General features: G+C 37.6%; 1 long non-coding RNA gene across 3 annotated transcripts; it reads left to right on the top strand.

The window, feature by feature from the left end:
* Positions 1-410: 410 nt before the first annotated feature.
* On the top strand, positions 411-3147 carry LOC127085629 (uncharacterized). 3 transcript variants are annotated; one of them, XR_007789210.1, is made up of 7 exons: positions 412-1144; positions 1367-1534; positions 1659-1748; positions 1863-1959; positions 2071-2122; positions 2473-2682; positions 2797-3147. It is a non-coding gene; the product is annotated as an uncharacterized LOC127085629 (long non-coding RNA). The 3 variants fall into 3 exon arrangements; XR_007789211.1 differs by having other exon boundaries at positions 411-1144; positions 1367-1518; positions 2115-2682; XR_007789209.1 differs by having other exon boundaries at positions 2115-2682.
* The last annotated feature ends 1814 nt before the right edge of the window (positions 3148-4961 follow it).

Here is a 4961-nt window from a genome sequence, read left to right as displayed (position 1 = left end):
ATCTTATTCTAAAGAATCTAAATCTAATTAGCTACTCAAATTATTTCTAACATCTAAAGTCCTTTTTAACTAATTAACTAATTAGGAACCAAATCCTAATCACCCTAATCTAACCTAATTAATCAAAACTTAAAATCCTAATTAAATCCTAATTGCTAACTAAGATTCACTAATTGCTAATTAAGCATTAGTTGTTAACTAAATCCAAAAACAAACAATAACCCAGCCCAACAAAACTAGGGGTGTGTAAGTTGAAATCGGACATGGGCCTCAAAGCGGAGGACTATGCACTACTGCAACCAGCATGAGGGTGCAAACGGAATGAAGGCAGTGTGAATCCAAATTACTGGGCCCAGGATGCATAAGGCCCAAATCTGAAATCCAAACACACAAAGGGGACGATCTTCCTAATACTAGAAACGCGCCAATATTAAGTGTTGGCCTGATACGTCCTTCCACCGCGTCGGAAATCGCCTTTGGCAACAACGGAGACCCAAACAACATGCCACAATAACCGTTTCAACTCGTCGGTTCTCATTCTAATCACGGATGTCACCAATTCTTTGCCCATTTCACGAATCGGGGAAGACAAGAGTGAAAATCCTAGGTCTCAACTCCTCAATTAAAGGCCAAAGGATAAGGAAAGGGAGCTCAAACCATATGGGTTTGACTCCTCGCATTAAGATTCACATCACAGTAATGAGAAAAGAGAAAGAAAAAGGGTTTTCACCAACCTTCAAAGTGGAGGATTGCTTCGATGCTCGTTGGAGTTGGAGAAGACGAAGCTCAAGAAAATACCAGAGGAATGCGATTATCCAGATACAATGATTCGAATATTTGCCTTGTGTATCTCTTTCTTCCTTCGACTTCTTCTTGTTCTTACCAGTGAGTGGGAGTGAGGTTTAGCTCGACCGGATTGAAGCTTCGAGTTGAAGCTTCAATGGTGATTGAGTATTAGCTCTGAGTGAGGGTTGAGAGATTTAGGATGATGAAGAGGTTTGAGATTTTGGTATTGTGATTAAAATCCTTTGGATGTCAGTGTGGGGTTTGATTTATAGGGCTCACAACTTGTAACAGAACGTGGCAGAGTCGGGAAGAGTTTGTTGAAGGTTAGGGCAGTGGTCAGGGTTAGTTGAATTAATGAGTAAGTTTGTTACAAGAGTTAACACTGTTAACTAGTTATGCAGTTAGTGGATTCCAATTGAAGTTAGTTAATGCATTAGTTAGTTAGCCTTAACCAAATGAGAATTAGTTAGAATTTTGAACTGTCATCGCTCTATTATTAGAATGTTAGTTAAACTAGTTGTTAGTGAATTGGATATCTCAAATGCGTATTGAGTTTTTTTATGGCATGTTAATGTTCCAGGTTGCATCATGTTCATGGTGATGATGATGATGGTCAAGGCTTGATGGAGGTTTCTACAGGTCATGATGTAGGGCATGACTGTAGGTTCAAGGCAGATGTGTATTGATGCAGCAAGTCATGGTGAGGTTGCAACAGGCCAATGGTCATGGTTGGTGAGATCCTGTTTTGGTGAGCTCTTATTGTTGTTGTGTAGTTCAATTTTCACAAATAGGTTTAATAGTGAATGATGCTTTTTTTTTTCAAATTCCATATCTGTCATGCTTGACCTTGGTATGGTTGTGACTAATTCCAGGATTGGATGCAGGATGGTGATGACATTAATGCCAGTTATTTTTCTTGCTTATGACTACATTCTCCTTAATCTTCTATGTAATGTAAAAAGGTATGCAATATTGGTTTGACTTGCTATTTCTTTGGTTTTGGCACATCCTGTTTGGCATGAGAGATGAGACTTAATGCAGGATGTTGGATCTTGTTGATGTTTATTGTTTTACAGGTTTAATATTTACTTTGCAACTTGGTGTCATCGTGTAACATTCCTTGTGGACAACCCCCTCCATTTGAACTCAATGCATTGAAATACCTTGATATTGGTAAGGATTTTGTTATGTTAAAATGTTTCATTGTAGGAGTGATCTTGGTTGTGTATTCTGCAACTGGTTCTATTTTGCATATGGTTTTGATTTGTGTCGCACTTTTGCTAGGTCTAAGCAAACTTCTGATTTGACTCAATGTTTTGATGATGCAGATTTACAGGTACTGTTCTGTCTTGTGCAATAGGGTGGACATTGCCATTCTGACTTTGGTTTGACGTTGGCTTAGCAATGCTTGTTTGGTTGCTTATTTCCTGTTGTGTAAAGACTTATGTCCCTTTGATTGTTTTACCATGAACATAAGTGAACCATGCCAAAACCTTTTGCCCAGTCAGAACTATCCTACTAATTGCCATTAGATCAAAGCTAGTAATTAACATAATTAATGAGATACATGTATATTCATTCGCTTATCTTCTGATCTTTGTAATCCTGACTTAGTATAATATGCTAAGTGTTATGACTTGGTTTTTTCCATGCCCATGTATTGTTCATGGCCTTGCCTTGCACCAGGTATGCAATCAGTTCTGGCACATTATGCCTCAAAGACCAACACAGTGTACTGCCAAGGCTTACAATAGGTGACCACAGTTCAACATTGTTTTGGATTGGTCTGTCATGAGCCATATTCCTATTTTGCAGCATGACATCATGGTTCTGTAGTAGGATGACACATGAGTGTTGCTTGTTCCTGGAAGATTTGCATTGTTCATTTTGTTATTGGTAAATCCTTTGCAACCTTGGTCTTGGTTTGTTACCTTGAGTTCATGCAGGTCATGGTTTTTGCTTCATCATTTTGCTAAGTTTTTGGTCCTGATTTGGCATTTTTCCTTGTAGGTCATGTCTATATGGAGTGTGGTTAGACAAGGCAATAAGACATCAAACTTGGCATTTGGATTATCATGTGCAAAAGGCAAATTCCATGACCAAAGATTCAAAGATTCAAGATTAGGAATGTAGTTAGGATATGGATTTAGATTTTAGGACTTTTGGAAGAAAAAGGTTGAGTTGACTTTGGTCAAAGTTGACTAAAAAGTCAATTGTTGACCAAAGTCAACCCTTGGTCAAAGTTGTAAAAAAATGTATTTTTCATGTAATGACTAATGTGATGAATTGTAATGGACTGAAAGAAATTAGTTTGAAATGGATTAAAAATGGATTAAAAATGGTTTGAAAATGGTTTTAAAATGGTTTTCTCCTTGTACATATATGCTTTATTTTGAAATGAAATGAGCATGACATGACTTGTAACATGGAATGATCACATTGAATGAGATTAGCGATCCAAAACGCAATGGAAATTAAAATTTTCTCCTTTAGTGATCCTTAGGAATGGGCATGATCAGTGATAGAATCGTTACCCCTTGTGACGATTGAAACCTTTAGTGCAGATCTAAAGAGCGATCACGAATGTTGAATGGTGACAACGCCTCTACTCAGTCCACACGAACGAATTCCTTCAGTCTCAGTGCTAGCTGCTACGAATGAAGGCTTTGAGTGTGTGTGTGCGTGTGTGTGTGTGTGTGTGTGTGTGAGAGAGAGAGAGAGAGAAACGAAATTCTATCTTAACCGATGCTTCTGCACAAGGGTTCTATTTATAGAATAACTTTTGGGTTGTGTTCTAAAAATCCCGCTTAAGTGTATGTGGCCCATATATTATGATATACCAAAATCACTTAAGTGTGTGGTACCTTACCATATTTCGTATTCTATTTAAGTGCATCGTAGCTTACGATGTTCTACAATTCACTTAAGTGCATTGTACCTTACGGTGTTCCTTATTTACTCGATCTCTCATCAATCTTTCCTTTTTGTGTGTGACCCTATAGGTTTTTGCGGCATTGGCAATTATATTAAATCACGTATTTACCATAATAAACAGTGAGCGGTATCTAGCAACACATCACTGCTACCCAAGACACAAAAATGTCATGTGATTTGACAAATCCTTTTGTGATGGTACTTGTGTGTACAATTACCCTTTTGCCCTTATGTCTATATTGAACACAAGGCATATATCGTGTCATCCTTGTCCAATTCAATATTCGCCCCGTAGATATTTATCCTGTTATGCAGGATGGGAAAATTCCATCTAGGTCACTCATGTCCCTCAGTATGCTTCGTGGAGTACCCATCAATTGTCTTTATGGTCATCCAATTATGGACAACGTTTGATCAGCAATAAGGCACTCGACTCTACATCTAGGGTCCATAGTGGTTTTAGGTCGAAGGGTGGCATACACCATTATCACCATGAGAATAACTTATGACACTTTGCATAACATTCTATATAGTATTCTCATAGCGGGTCAATCTAGTATAAATATTACTCCTAATATTCATACTTATGTTTAAGACTTGATAACTCCTTATCCATGATCCGTGAGATGTGATCATCAGTCTATATACATAATAGTCTTAATGCTTTAATGTTATCCCACTTCACAACAAAGCTCGACTACGGATACTTTAAGAATAGTGTCCTTATGTTTAATGGGATCTCATGATTAAGTTACACTTGATACATTAAACAGACTAGCTATTCTAGGCACTTTATTAAACAAACATAATAAAGAAAAAGCCTTTTATTATTAATAAATAATTTGATACAAGTATCAAAAGGACTGGCCTCTAGGGCTTACAACAACAATCTCCCACTAGAACTAGACCCAATCAGGCATACCCCTAATGCCCATTGTAGTGGTAAAATCATGATCATCAAGCTATGGATAAGCTAGAGATCAAATAACAAGAGTCGCCACCGCGCTTTTATTATTTCCAAGGGAAAAGGGAAAAAGTACGAACAAAACCCAAAAGTAAGAAGTTTTCAAATCAAAACTAATAAAATGTCTGAGATTACAGGTAAGGGGATTGGTTACACAGATGGAAAGTGTTAGCACCCAAAGTTTCCTAGGTACTCCTAGGGAGCCCTGTTTGTGTGCATATGTACTTGGTATAAAGTGATGTTTACAAACAAATAGAATGGGGGGATGAGAAAAGAA

The sequence above is a fragment of the Lathyrus oleraceus genome, chromosome 5, assembly GCF_024323335.1.
Source record: "Lathyrus oleraceus cultivar Zhongwan6 chromosome 5, CAAS_Psat_ZW6_1.0, whole genome shotgun sequence".
In the NCBI taxonomy this organism is placed as follows: domain Eukaryota; kingdom Viridiplantae; phylum Streptophyta; class Magnoliopsida; order Fabales; family Fabaceae; genus Lathyrus; species Lathyrus oleraceus.
Note: the sequence above shows the minus strand (reverse complement) of the source record. Positions and strands in the feature narration are given on the sequence as shown.